Here is a 15,794-nt window from a genome sequence, read left to right as displayed (position 1 = left end):
TTAAGTGCATAGAGAGCTACTGCAGAACTTATTCGCCATTTAGCGCACGCTTGCGTTGTGTTCTCTTCTACAAACGTGTGGAACAAGCTCCAAACGTCAGAAGTGTATCACCCGTCGCTGAGGACGTACGTTCGTCTTTTTCGACAGGCACACACACAAGCGTGCATATAAGAAGGAACCTTCAACGCGTACGGTTGCTGTCGATTGTGTTCGATTCCCGGTCTGCCAGTGAAATGGTTTAATATAAAAGGTAAATGAATGAAAACATGTCCTTACAGGAGCAAGTAGAAGTGTGGTTGAGTGTGCAAACATAGGTCGATCAGAGAGCATTAAACCAAAGCAAGCCAGAAAGTGCCATTAGCTGTAGGAATATGTGTTTTTGGGTGAGAAAAGTTTATGTTTGCTGCGGTCACAGAAGTAAATGTGTTTGGTGTGTGCGGTTTGATGTGTGCGCATAAGTTAATGATGCTGAAAGGCTCGCGGTCCATAAATCGATTGTGAATATTATCCGATTGAATGTCTTACACCAGTGAAGATGGTGTCCGTGGTATTCCCTGGGGGGAAAATGGATGTGCTTCGTGTGCGTTTGTGTGCTTGGTAAAGGGGAGTTTAAATGGCCAAGTGGCGTTGTGCGGAGCGGTGGATAGCGACTTCATCTGCATAATAACATCGCGGTTATGCTGCGGGCATTGCAGCGCTTGTGTTGTGTGTTCTAATGCACATCTCTTTGGCATCGTACCACTACAAACGTCACAGCACCGCAGTCAGAATTCTACACTGTCTTGCCTGCGGCAATACGAAAGCAGAGCGTGCTGGTTAGATACGCACACAAACAACACATTTTAATCGATGCATTTTATCTAATCGGTGCCTACACTTTTTTGATCATTTTTGAGATAAGTCGCAGAATCGGTTTCGGTTGGTGAGGTTTTGTCATTCGCTTGCGAAAATCGAAACGTGTGTTGTGTGGCGTGAAAAGCAAAATCCTCCTTCAAAAAATAAAAGCTTAATGCATGTTATTTTGTTCAACACATCAAGCATGATATCGATATCGTCGGGTGGTGGTGCTGCTGCTGCTGCTGCTGAAGAAGTTGTAGTTGTGTGCGTATACAATGTACAACATCGATCGAACGCATGTCAAAAAGGAGCATGAGCGAGCAATTTTTGCCTATGTGTGAGTGTGTGGAAAAGAGAGGAGAGAGCGAGCGTGTGTTATGTTTCCTTTGCTAGTGAGAACGAGCAGGCTAACATCGATCATACTGTCTTTGTTTCGCTACCTACAGTTGCGAGTTTCCGTCCTCCTAAGGACGAGTGACGTGTGCGTGTGTATGGGTGCGATCCTTTTTCGGTCAATGCGTCGTTAAGAATACCCCCGCCAACATAATCCGTAATGTGTGTTTCACGATTAGGTTCACGAATGGGTGAATTTTTATCCAAAAGGTTTTGTGTGCCGTGCCACACACGCAACGACCGTAAACAGCTAGTGAGCGTGCGTTGAGCGAGAGTGAGAGCGAAGCAAACAAACAGAATCAACCGTGAAACCGTGAAGATAGGCCGAAAGTTGACCAGTGTGTTTGCAAAGTTTGTTTTGTGATTTGTATGTGGAATTAAAAAGATTAAATGGAAAAAAGCTAAATTATGCACCCGAAATAAGTGCGTGTACAGTATGAGTGCATGTGTGCACGCGTGTGTGCAGTGTACAGTGAGGTTAAAATAGAGGAAACGATTTCCAACCCGCCTAGAACCAGATAGTGCAATTACGTCGTTATGCAAACACACTAATACACACACAGACACACACAGTTCGACGGGCGTGCATACGGTCGATGAAAACAAACCCATAATTCCGAAGGGTGGCTGCTTTTTTTTCTCCGTTTCGTTTTGTCCTTTATATGGAAACAAGATGACAGATTGCTGATATCCTTGCGTGAGAACGTGTGTGTGAGTGAGCGGGAAAGAGTGAGAGTGAGAGAAATGGGCGAGAAAGCCAGTGCATGGCGGCGAAATGTCAAAATCGATAAAAAAATATCGATCTAAATCAAAAACACGCAGCATCCGAGAGCCAGAACCAATTGGCAAGGTTTAGCAGAAAGTTGTCCGAATTTATTTTTTTTTTGCTATTTTATCACAGCGTGTCGCGTTATGCGTGTTCAGATCGGTGAGCAATTGGCGTGAGTGTTGTGTAAAAATGGTTTTTTTTACTGAATGTTTTGACAATGTGTGGTAATGTGATTTCCTTCTGTAGTTAGAGATGAATCGTATGCATGTTTGTATAAAGTTGTCCAAATGTTGACAAATTTTGAGGAGCTGAGAAAAAATCATATTTTTTTAAATTTTTCTTTGGAGCTATAAAAACCTTGAGAGGGCTTTTACATATAATCTTAAGTCTACCATGTGTGGTCTTCTCCTTCCTGACTTAACGACCCATCCTAGGGTCAAAAGCCGACGCTATTCGAACAATTACAGACTTTTGCTGATAACTAGCTAATGGCAAAATTAAAGTCCTCATCGGTCCGGATGGGATTCGTGCCTCGGTACTGCCGTGTAAAGATCGATGCCGCTGTCAGGCAGTTAGTAATATTAACAGACGATTCAATTTTGAAGTTGATAACGAGTTATATTTGTTGACAATTTTTAGTCATATTAGAAAGCTAGAAATAGGTCTCAAGTACGCAAATCGAACGATAGATTCCGTATTTTCATATATTTGCCTTGAAGTCAAGCTTAACGTGGATATTGCAACGCTAAAGCTTACCTTTTTGCGATTGCATTTGAGTCCAATTTCAAAAGCCTTACAAAACCCACATTTTTAGTGGAATATGTTTCCATCAGGATTTCTCAGATCATAACTGCAGCTTGGTTAATTTTTTTGTTTAAAGGGTTATTTGATAGGTTGTTCTTATAGCCACTCTTGTTTGGAGAGAAAACGAAAACAGCTTTATAATACAGCAACCGACTCATCATTCTAACGCAAGATCGTTTCCCTTTTGACTCGAGCATTGCGATGAGAGCGATCAAGATTAAAGAATGTAAATAAAGTCATTCCCACATCACTGAGAGGTTGAGTGGCAACTGCATACGCCTACTTAGAAAAGTAGGAATATGTTTTTCGAACCCCCAACACACAACGGTGTGTGCCCCTTAAAGTGGGACCATTTTTCGGCCTATAAAAATGATCAAAACGATCGAATAAAACCCCTTCTTTAGCTGCACTAGAGCAGTAGGCGTGCTTGGGATGGGAAGCACAAAGCGGACACAAATCTTTCTTCCAGATGGCAACGATGCTGTGACAAAACAGAAACATAAGAAAGCCCTTGCTGGGTTCAAAATCGATGCAGTAAACTTTCATCTGAACCCCGCACTAACTGGACCGTGCTTGACGCGTTTGTCGCTCTGACGAAGGTTACTCTGGAGCGGGCGGGACTGAGCAGATAATACGGGACGGGTTGCAACTTCTGGTGGAAGCATAAGCCCTCCCCCCCTCCCCCACCGCCATTATGTCCCTTACCGAACCCGGAAACGATCCGTAGTGCTCGAGATTTATTTGCATATGATAAGCAAAATCAACGGTCGAGTGTTGGTGGTCAACCTTTCCGTACACAACTGCATCGACTCGAAGTAAATCAAGCAATGTTATGGAATTTCGTGTTGCCCAGTAGTCTTGACTTTTGTGTGGCCCGTAGCAAAAGTTGTGATAAGGATTCTTGTGCGTTGTGTGTACACTTCTATTCCCTTTTCGAACAGTTGCGTCCGAACACGGTTGCATTCCTGGCCTTCTGTTTATGCTTGAGGAGGAAAAGAAAGAAAGGTTTGCTTGCTGACCTGCTAGCTTTCTAATAGGGCTACAAGATTCAGATGATAGGGAGAAAAGATAAGACGAAACAAATGCTGCCACACACTTGTAGGCCCATGCTTACGTGTGAAGGTTCGGTTTATTGGTTTTTTAATAATTTTGGGATTTTCCTGCCTCAAAAAAAAAAAAAATAGAAAACGCTTCCACCCCAAGGTTAGGGAGAGGTAGGTGGACCCCATTTTCTTGCTTGGTGGTTTAGCCCCTTCTGACATGTGTGTACATTTTCAAAGCGTGTTTTTTCTTTGTTTTATTAGGAACCTCAACTAATGGGGGGTTAAGGGTTTTTACGCTCAATTAAACGATTAAATATGGTTCCCGTGCGCGCTGCGTTTGGGAAATTTCTTGTAATCACCAATTTATCAACCACAAAGATGAATGGTTGCTAACGATTTTGGTGCGCATGGTAATGGGGGCGCGTTGGGTGGCAAGAAAGTAAGAGAATTGTGATTTACAAGAGTGGGGTGTTTAGTTTGCAATCATTTTTTGCGGTCCGGATGGGATTTGAACCCCGGTCCAGCCGTTTGAAGATCGGTGCCGCTGTCGCCTACACCACCGGGCCACCCTTTATTCAGACTGTAGATTCTGATAGACATTTTCCCGATCGTATTTGGCCGTTTTTTTGGTCCGGATCGAGCAGTAGGTACGAACAAAGTAGAGAGTTCTTCCAATGTTCTCGTCGCAGTTATCAACCGTAATTAAACTGATGAAGTACTCAGCAACTTAGACGTGCCACGACAAGACAAACATTCAACAAAATTCCACTACTCGCAAAGAGCTGAAACATGTCTCGAAAACATGTGTTAAACCTACCTTATAGCACAAAGCAAGGAAAAAATATGTTTCCAGCTGATCGAGACTTGTTTTGCTTTTTGTGAGATGCTGCTATGTTTGGATTATCCTTCAAACGTTTCTGTTTGATGACAATGAATGAATGCTTTGTGATGTATTGACTGGACATGAGGTTGCGGTTAAGAAGCAACTCGATTTCGTTGGAAGATTTGAAAAAAAAAGAAAGTCCCACAAAAAGATAACTAAAAGGGATGGAATGTAGTGTGCCCGGGTGTACTCATGTGTACCGTATCTGTTCGGTATTTCTTGTCCAGCGTCATCCCCACTTACATGTCGATATAAACGTCACTGGACGACATCCACTTGAGCAATGCTTAACACCTTCCGCAATGCTTATCGGAGTACCATTTTCCGGCCCTCGGACATATAAGGGTGGCTAAGTAGGTGTTTTTTTTCTTACTTTTTCTCCCTATTTCTACGAATCGTTGTTCAGTTTTGAAGGGGATTGGATCACATTCAGGAGGCATGAGTGTGAGATAGAGTATGAATTCCATTACCTTTGCATTATGACAAAGAATGCAATATTCGTGCACGTATGTTATTCGAAACTGGAAATGAACGAGCGTTGTCCTTTTTGCTTTACACGTGTGCGTTTTGTCCATAAATGCTTTGTTGGGAATGAAGGATGAATGAATCAAGCTGTTTTTTTATATTTTTCCATTATTATTTAATGTTATTGAATAGAGAATATCCGTTACGGTCCATTCTGGATAATATGACAAAGAAGAATAATTTGTTGATGAAGCGTTTTAGAAGCGTTGGGTGGGATGTTAGATTTATCGAAAATTAAATCCCAATAAAATTGCTTTATGTGCTCATATGCCTAAGATCTATCTTTAATTTCTGGACGCATTTCTGGACGCAGAAGTTAGGCGAAGACCAAACATTAGGTGATTCAGCGTCAAGAACTTGCCTTTTCCACGTACTTCAACTGTAACCTTAGTTCTGGCTAATGTTAGGAAAAGCGAATCCAAATGGAGATTCCTCCAAATTCTCATTGGGAATCCAATCTCAGTATCCGAATCCGACATCTAATGTTACGGATCCGCCATATTTTTCCGGATTGGACAGAATCCCGATCGAATCCGAATCCCTATCGGCTCGAACCCGTCAATCTGGACGGACGAGAAAAGTTAACATAAAGTAAGTCGCTCAACACGAATGCAATTTAAAAAAATAACACGGCTCGCACCATGTCCTGCTGGTGACGGTCACGGAGGACATTGAATTCACGGCAGAAACACTGTGTCAAAAAATTGCCCGTACAGAGAAATTTAATGGAAATAATCGTATAAAAAAAGTTAAAATCTTAAAGCGATCTCTTCTACAGTTGATGCATCTAATGCCAAAATTAGGCTGTTTTGTAAGTAAGTGAATATAGTGACATAAAGTTCATCCAATATTTGACAGACATTTTTTTTTTATTAAAATAATCAACAAATCTGTGCCAATAAATTGTCCGTACAGTGAGTATCGTTTCAAATATTTGTTGGGTAAATAATTATTTGTTAGCAGGGTTACGTCAAATGTGTTAAAAGTGACACTAGGAGACTTTGCAAAGTGTTTCCAAGAAAAACAAAGGCAGCGATACGATTTTCTACCATAAAAAGATCAATTTCTGTATTTAAAGTGTTATTCTTCAGAGAAATGGCCGCTTCACACACAAAAATCTCGGTCGAAATCCGAGTACTAATCGTAGATCTCAGGAACCAATGCACCAACACCAAAGGCAAACATATAATGTAAAATGAAATCCTTCTAGAAAATACTACTACTACTGTCGGAAATTGCCGGCGTAGCAAATCAGTATGTGATTGAGACCTTCTAGAAAACAAAATCCCTGGAGACCACTCCCGGGAAGAGGCCGCAAACTCGCCTCGCCGAACGTCACAAACACATTCGTCTACGGGAAATTAAACAAAGTCCTAAGGTTAGTACTCCCAAACTTGCATACAGCCTGACGTGGTAAGCAAATATCAAAGTTAGTCCGCAAACAGTACGGAGTGTTATCCATGCAGAAGGATATCGATGATGCAATTGCGTGAAAGAAGCCGTTTATCTCTACAAAAAAACTTGAAAAAAGAAGAAAAAAGGAGGAGTTTTGACAGAACGTCATATTCACAGACGAAAGCAAATTTAATATTTTTGAGTTATATGGGCTGCTGCGAGTGTGGCGCAAACTGAATACTCAATTGCATTCAAAAAATCTGCAGCCGACTATCAAGCAAGGCGGTGGTGACGTAAATGGCATCGGAAACTTGACGTTCATTCAGTCTACAATTGATCGATTCAAGTATTTGGACATTCTGGAGAATAATTTGAAAGCAGATGGTATGAAGTTGGGCCATGGGTCCAATTTTCAGCTTGTCCAAGATAAAGAACCGAAGCATACTTCTAATTTGGTCAGGGAATGGTTGCTGCACAACGTCAAAACTATGCTTCCGCATCCTCCCCAACTTCAAAACCTCTGGATCCTATTGAGCACCTGTGGGATCATCTTGAGCGAAAAATTCGAGAACACTCGATCCAGGATTAAAAGCCAGCTAGAAGAGGTTCTCATGGAAGAATGGAAGAAAATTTTACCTGAAACAACTGAAAAATTGACCTCCTCGATGAAAAATCGTTTGCCGAGGGTAATTGTAATTGGTAATTACAGAGCGCAATAAAGGGTAACGTGTTTGTTCGTTGTACAGATTTTGTTGTTGTTACAATCAATGCCGATTGATACAAATAATATATTTCACTGCTTCATAGAATTAATATGATATTTGTTTTGATTGATTAAATATGTTTTATCCGTTATTTTGTATCCATGTCTTTGCTGTACGGACAACTCTTTGACACAGTGTACACAAAAACGGATCAGAGGCGCCAAATCGGGTACGGCGATTCTCTACGCCGTGCATCGATATGGCGCGGAGCGATCTCGGCGGGACGTATAGGCTAAGGCCAGATAGTAGCTCCGGCGAGACGATCCGGTTGTCCGAGAGTCCCGCAATAAACAGTCTCCGGGCGTTGCAAACCGAGTCACTTTACGCTGGATGGATTCCAGCCGGCCAGCGGATGAGCAGCCATGATGGCCACCAAACAACCGAAAGGCGCACCAAAGAGCAGTGAAGCATTTTGATGATACACACCGGGTCAATGAAGTCGCGGGCTATTTGTTTTAGTAAGCCAAAGGCTGAAAACTGCCACAAGACGTCAAACTCTAAACCACGAATATTAGTTCGGCTGACTAAGTTCTGGCGGAAATTAGAATTAAACCACTTGTCTAATATCACCATTTGATAGCAGGAAAGATGATTTTATTCCCTGTCATCGTTGCAACTACTAGCTCACGGTTCGGTACCCAAGTTCCATTAACAGTGGATATATATTAAGTTAATTTTTCATAATATTTCCATCACATCTTGAGCGCGCCCGCGCACGGCATAAAGGGACCGATCCTTCCATCTATCGCACTAATGGGTTATGATAAATTTTAAAGTTGGATTAATGCGTACAGTCTGCGGTTGTTTCATTCCGGTTAATATGCTTCTCCCCGAGCGCGGTGAGGTAGTTTCTACTGGACTTGGAAGTATGTATCTACCCGTTCCTGTTCCACTGTATCGTCTTAAGGGTCGTTCTTGTGATCCCGCTTTATCCTGTCTCGCGAAAGCGAATGAATAGAAAGGATGATACTGTTAGAAGGGTTTAATATTTTCTCTTTGCGCTTTGCGCCTGCTTTGCCACTACTCTAAACCCCCTTTTCAACCGTTCGTTCGTTAGGTGGAGTAGTTTTTGGAGAGCGGCATACTTTATACCCGGATGATGGGTAACTTTGCCCACTTTGGCTTCACCGTTATGGATGTGATTAAATTTTCATTATCATCGTGTTCTGCCAACTGGGTGTGTGTGTGTGTGTGTGTGTAGGTGGGCGTACCGATCCTTTCGGAAGCTTTCTTTCGATCGGCAAGCCGGGGTGGGGTTTTTTGGGCCCTAAAAACGAACTCACTAATGCACCAAACGAAGTGGGGAAACAGTGGGAATAAAAGGGGAAAATGTAGTGTCTTTCGCCCAGTGTTCTCGAGAGTAGAAAGAAAATGTGTGACTTTTTCGCATGGCGTTTTTCACATTCCCTTCCCCTTCTACATCAACTCGTAGTGCGTCTTCAGCGAAGCGCAGTGGAGCGGATGAGCATAATTCAGTATTAATCTGCTTTGCAAAATGATACAAGCACATGCACACTGACACGCTTCTTACTAAGTAGCAGTGGAAAAGTCGTTTACTTCTTCGTCTGCTCATAAATTATGACATCCGAATTTTCTTCTTCACGTGAACTAGCGCTATCTTTGCGTTGTTGGGTTCGCTGATTGCTGTTGGGCCAAAGGGAGGGGTGGGGATGCTTTTATGAGCCTCGCCGGTGACGTTATAACGCATGACGGCATCTCTTGTTTCCGATGGTGCGTGACTAAGGTTACATTGATAATGCTTATCGGTGAGTTTTTGGCATTGTTTGTTTCTCGTTTCGCAACCCAAAAATTGACAAGTAATCAGCATGATTCGTTCACTGATGTATGATGGGCGTGAGTGAAATATTTGCACACGACAGCATAAGTGGGAAGGGGAAAAGGTTATATATTGCTATCGGTGGTCACATGGATACACTGGGTAAAATAGTAATGCAACGAATCTATTTTATTGCGCTCTCTATGTTCTATTGATAAATCTAGAGATAGATAGAGCCTATGTTCTTAGTGGATAATTTAATATTTTGGAATGTGGCGATATCGGCGTCGGTCTTCACTCATCTGGACCGCCGTTCAAATCCCATTCGAATCCGTTCGCCCGGAGTGAAGACTGACTATTCAACCATCTGGTACTGATAAGTCAAGCTAGCCATTTGACGGCCGGCGTACCCTGGTAGGACGTTGTTAAGCGAAGAAGTTGAACATTTAATCTGGAAAAAGAACCCATACAGCGCCGTACAATACGATAAGACCGCCTTTAGATCTGTTTCAAAATACTGCCTTCGATAAGCCGATATGAAATTGGAGATTGCACCTTAGCCGGTGCGTTCTCTCGTAGTGTGTATTGACTGTCACATCTACGTGGAATCAATAAATCTACCAAACCTTATCCAAGAAGAAGCAGGATTATCGAGTAGGATTGTTTCTTTTTGCATATATATTTTTTAAATATTTTTTTGCTGAAATTTTAAATGTTGTGTTAAAAGAACAATGAAAAACCTTTCGTTTGATGTAGAAATTATATTTCTACGTTAAAAATTTCTCGTTTTACAGCCTGCGATGAGTGACCGAATTCTAAATGAATGACACTTTAGGCACCCTCAATTTTATGGTTAATATCAGGAAACTTGGAGGAGTAGTATTAGGTTTTAATTTCGATATTAATACATTCCTCTTGGTTAAACGTCCTACGAGGTCACTCCGGCCATCGAATGGCTTATACTAGACTGCCGATACCACATAGTTGGATAGTCAGTCCTCTCCTGAACCCTGGTCCTGTCGTATGAAGACCGGCGACGTTGTCACTCCACGTAGCCCCCTGATACCACGTAGTTTTGTAATCAGTCTTCACTAGTGGGAATGATCCCTGGTGGGATTTGAACTCCGGTCCCTTCCGTGTGAAGACAGGCGCCTCAGTCGCCTCTGAGCATGCGTTAATTTGAAGGATTTTCGTAAATGAAATACGACGAAGCATTTCATTTTATATTTTTGGACTTTTTTAGATAAAAAAAGTGTCACTCCAAGTAATACAAACGACGCACCCTACTGCCAAGAAACTGCCATCATAAAATCTGTTTTAAAAGGAAGCAAAAATCATTCCAAATCCTAAACCGGTACGTGAGAATCACGTTTCCACTAAACCGAAACGTCAATAGTAGTTGCGTGTGTGCTGGTGGAAGTTTTGCTTGCCCCAGTGAAGCTGCTATCCTTTAATTCTCCAGTCACCATCGATGTGCCAGAGTGTCACCGATCGCCTGCTCATCACCACCAACCTAATGGGGGCGGGTTGAGTAGCTGCGCTGTTTACCCAAACAGACCAAAACCTTGGGCTGATGCTGATCATCAGAGGCGGCTGAATCACTTTCCCGCTTCAAGGGTGGTGGCGGGTTTTTGATGGCATACGACATAAAAGAAATACATTAGCTAACAACGCACACAGCTCCAAGAAGAAAACACGTTACATTGGCTCCATTTCGCATTGAGCTTGTAGACGAAGCAAGAGTGGAGAAGAGTGTGTCGTTCGTTTTGCGGGGGAAGGTTTAATGCTAAATGCATGACCCACGTGATCAACCGTCGCTCCACGCGACGTTCTCTTTACCTGTGTTCAGAAATGCGGACCGAGAGACAATGCTTTCGATTATGTGAAAAAGGACAACATTTAAAGCATTCCGTGTTTTCACTTGTTTTTTTTTAGCAGATTCTCAGCTATGTAGCCCCCCCCCCCTCCGAAGTGGTAGGAAAGGTCGCGCAGTGTACGTGCATTAAGTCCTTTATGAGTAACTGAAGGGGGAGGCTGTGTATCCTTGGCTGTAAATCCGTATCCTTTTTTGATTTGGTCTGCCGAAGGTTCGGTGGAGGGACAGAGAGAAGGTGCGGTCCTAAGCCATGCAGTTAGGATCGACTTTCAAAATGACGTGGGTTTCGCTAATGTTTGTGGATTAATGTAAGCATTAAGGACGCTTTGGTTGAAACACAGAGGAAAAACATCGCCGCACCGGAAAGGGCAACCGTGGTCCGTTTAACGCTTTCGCCGTTCGCGTACAATGCAAACCAAAGTTTTGCTTTGTGTTTTGCTCACCCTGGAGCTTTTACGCTTGCACAGTGCAAACAGATGTCGGGTGAAGTTGGTGCGATGTTGCTCCGGCGGACGAGATGCCATGCCAATTTCATCCACGTTTTTAATGTTAAACCAAGGACATTGGTGGATTTATTTTCTTATCGTGAAGTTCACAACGCAAACGGGGTACCACTAGCCCTAAGATGGTTATGGTTTTAGCATTAACAAAAACGATACTAGCTATTAAAACTGCAGTACCGTTTTTAGACGTTGAAGCAATTACTTTTTACTCTTTGCTGAGGGTGGAAGGTGGATTAATCATCCGCAAACCCCAACGATTAACTCCAAAAGTGACGTTTGTAGGTGTTAGTTTATTAGATGCTCAAACGGCATTGGACAAAATAGGTTTCAAAATAAATCTCGTCAGCGGCGGCGGTTTACGTCTTAGTACGCTGGACGGGTGTAAATTTTGGATGGGGGGTTTTTTGTTCGGAGCGAAATATTTACGCTGCGCTCTCCCATGCTAAGCAGCTTATTATTTGCTCGCCCACTCGGTTTGAGTGTGCCTTTGACGTGTCGGGCTTTGTGCGGGCTGCTGCTGGCTGCAAAGTTTTGTCCGAGAAAAAAAAGAGGAGGCACAGAAAGCACAGAAACCTAAAGGTGAACATAACTTTGAATTCGAAGGGCATATTCGGCTAGGTTTGTTGGAAATAAGTCGCGCGGATGTGTATGTTGCTGCTTGGCATATTAAAGAAGTTGACGATCATTGTCAGTATTGTTAGAATTGGCTGTCATTTACATTTATTTATTTTTATAGTTTCGACCACATCAAATAAGGTAGATAATGATGCATCTAAAGGGTGCCTCCGAAAGTATAAGCACGATTAAAAAATTAGACAAAAATAACAACTGTTCCAGAAACTGAATTTTTATTTGATAAACAGTGTTAGAGGTGTGTTCGGGACTATTTCACAAAAAAGAAAAAAAAAATAAAAAAAAAATTCAATCGTATGATCGTACTTCTGATCTGACGTCTCCCATCAGGTTCAGCACAGACATTTCGCGAACGAGTTTCGACACTTTCTTCCAGTCTTTTTGAAAACAGTCGACTGTTCCCCGCAGCTTTAAAATGCTTTCTCAAGTGTGGCTTGGTTAGCGTTCAAAATAACTCAATCGTTCAGTACCACAGAAGGTGATCCACATCGTGGAATCCGACACTGCAGCCACACACTTTTGTCTGAGCCACAGTTATACGCTGTAGATGAGCATTCAACGCAAAATGATTCGACAGCAGTCGAGACATCATTCGTATGAACGCCCGGTCTACAGAGAGCCCAACCAAGGCCGCAGGGACACTGTGGGAAACGTGTGTGGGGAGTTGCTGTGGGAAACGAAGGAGTCCTGGGCAGAGATAGGTCGGTCGTAATAAGCGCCTTTTTGGACGTCTGTTTTGGTCAGTGAGCATGCCTTCTCTTTGCCGGGAATTTCACAATGAGAAGAGACCCAAATTAGTAAGATCCTAAACGCCTTATCAAACATTGAGCCAAGCAGTTCAATAATGATTTTTATGGTGAGGAAATCCTGACTCTTAACAGCCTTCGGAGATCTCAGTGCTTCAATAAGGCGTTTAAGTGAAGGCTATCAGTGAAGATGAAGTACTGGTCCGAAGGTCTCGCTGCTATGCATCAATAGTGCGTAAAATATTGCGGCTAGCACTACACGGCTTTTTCAATTTGAAGAATGCTTCGGTGGACTCGCTAAAAACACCGAAGCCAGTGCCCTCCTCAGAGGACGATCCATCAGTGTAGTACTGGCTAATTTGGTCTAAATGACCATACTTATTCATGAAAATACCCGGAACTAACCTCGAGCGAAGATCATTAGGTATGGTCTTAATTTCCTCGCGCATCGAGGAATCTGTTATTAAAATGGAACTGTAGTTCTCAGGAAGGGCAGCACGATTTAAATGCCTGTGAAGCACTAGGATGCACTTGTAGGGCAACACAATCTTCATAAATCTTGAGAATTTTGCTCTTAGAACCTGTCTCTAGAAGCGCTTCAAAATTTTCTATTATCAAGGGATTTGATACTGAACAACGGACTAGAAGGCGAAGCGACAGCATTTCAAAACGCATTTTAAGCGGCATCACTCCGGTCATCACTTCCAGGGACATATTGTGTGTAGATTTGTAGCCTTTCAAGCTTGGTTATCAAGGTATTGGATGCCTAATGGAAGCATATGCTTCCATATTCCAATATGGATAGTACCGTTGTCTTATACAGTCTCTGGACTGTACATCCAGTTGCTGAATCTAAAATGTCTGCTCTCGAAAGGCAGAGGGCAGGCAACAGTGGTGAACGGAGGATGGAAACATTGAACCATGGTCCTTTGCGTTTTATTGTGCAAATAACTTTTTAGTTATGCCAAGAAAAATGGCGAAACAAATGTTCAACATACTTTGAAGTTTTCTACCAAAAACAAAAATGTAGCATTTTTGGAGCTTCGTTTTTTTGAGGGGGGGAATCGACAGAAGTTGTTGAACTTGTGTATGAGACCAACGTAGATTATGAAAGTATCCAAGATATGAAAGTAAAACAAAAAATCCGAAGAAATTCTTTTAATGCTTCGCATTTCGTGCAAAGTTGGATGGCCAAATCACAGAGAGGTCACCAACCTTAGCTACCGTTTATTGTCACAGAGGCAAAACCGAACAGGAAGAAGATTCATTACTTGTCATCGTTGGAAGGTATGTTCTCAACATAAGGAAGAGGACACACAATGAACATTTCAATCACAATTTAATTACATCACCTGGCCTCTGGAACGCGAAATCGATAGCTCTGGCGGGAATTTGAAGTATTTCTCGGTGTGTATGCTAGCAAAAGCTCTCTCTCTATTGTAGGAGCGTCGCTCGTCGTACTACAGGGCGGCTTCCAGCGAAGAGGTATGATGTTGCTATGCTGTCAAGATGCTGCCTTTCCTCGTCAGACGCGTTCCATTTCTATGTATGTTTCGTGTGTGTGTGTTTGTGTGTGAGAAAGCTCGCTGTCGTGTCAGTCGAAAATTGGAAGGAACTTGGTGCGGTGTGTCGTCGCCCAAAATTGCAGCAGCCCTTACCAAGTGCAAAAAAGGATGTATATTCGAGCTCGTCCATCTCGTGATTGCGCTTCAAAAAGTAAGTTGAGAGAAGAAAAAAAAAAAAACACCGTGCGATGGAAAATGAAAGAAGCCGATGGAAAATATGTGACCAAAGGGAGTCGAATGTCGAATGTGGCTCATCAAATTGGGAAGGTCCTTTCTATTTCGCGTGCCCAGGTCAGGTATGTGTGCAAGTTTCGCGCCCAATTCGATCAATTTTGCTTGCTGGCTTCACGTGTTTCCGCTCGATCGAAAGTGGTCGGGTGTGGTGGTTGGGGTTTTTGTGGATTGGAATGGATGGTTGGTTGGTACGGAAGTAATTGAATGTCTCACTTACGGCGTTCCGGGAATGTGGATCGCCCACAGCTCGTTCGCAGCTCGTTTTTGATGGTGAGGCAAGTTCTTTTTTTGCTGTCTCCTTGCTTGGGGTTTCGCTCTCGCTCCACATCGTACTTGGAACGGTGATGCTGGGAGACTGTTTGAAATGCGTACGATGTGTGATGGACACATTTTCGGAATGGTGTCGATGATCAATTATGGATGAGATAACTTTTTCGGATTACGCAACACACCTGAAGGTTGGAGGCTTTCATGAAGGATGCTGGGCAGGTGCTGCGGTGTGTGCAGAACTTTGATGAGCGGAGATTAAGGTGGGAAAAGCAACATTAGGCAATTAATCTATTCGGAATACTTTCCCTTTGTCTCTTGTATTATTTATAGCATCATTTTACGAACATTTTTAAATGTTTTTCGTGTATTGTGCGCTTAGTAAAATTTATGTACATTGCTTATGAGCAACAAAAGCAGCATTAACAGAAGCAAAACTGTGGGCGCCTGACGGTGAGGCATCAACGACGTCGGTCTTCATACAGCAGCACCCGGGGTTCGAATCCCATCGGGATCGTTCCCTCGCATTGAGGATTTGACTATCCAACTACTTGGTATATCAGCAAGATGAGATGATCCGAAACTAACTCTGAATTCACAACTTTGTACGATCAAAACAGATCACAACTTTGATACGATATTTTGAAGTATTTGAAGAATTTTCCTACAAATCTTCATCCAACCGTGTTCCAATCGGCAACGGCAAGCGTTTGAATGTAACAATTCCAACTTTCAATGCGTTTTATAGCACCCACGCCACCCTCTATCTAGAGTGCAAAC

The 15,794-nt window shown here is 42.7% G+C and overlaps 1 protein-coding gene across 1 annotated transcript in view; it reads left to right on the top strand.

Moving 5' to 3' along the window:
• The window catches only part of LOC126565568 (protein JTB), a 137,323-nt gene extending 122,628 nt beyond the window's left edge, over window positions 1-14,695 (top strand). Inside the window, exon 4 of the mRNA XM_050222758.1 lies at window positions 14,680-14,695. The gene's annotated coding sequence lies outside the window, so the exon portion shown is untranslated. The remainder of the gene's footprint in view (window positions 1-14,679) is intronic.
• The last annotated feature ends 1,099 nt before the right edge of the window (window positions 14,696-15,794 follow it).

This window comes from Anopheles maculipalpis, chromosome 3RL (assembly GCF_943734695.1).
Source record: "Anopheles maculipalpis chromosome 3RL, idAnoMacuDA_375_x, whole genome shotgun sequence".
Classification (NCBI taxonomy): Eukaryota; Metazoa; Arthropoda; class Insecta; order Diptera; family Culicidae; genus Anopheles; species Anopheles maculipalpis.
This window is presented reverse-complemented; position numbering and strand designations above follow the sequence as displayed.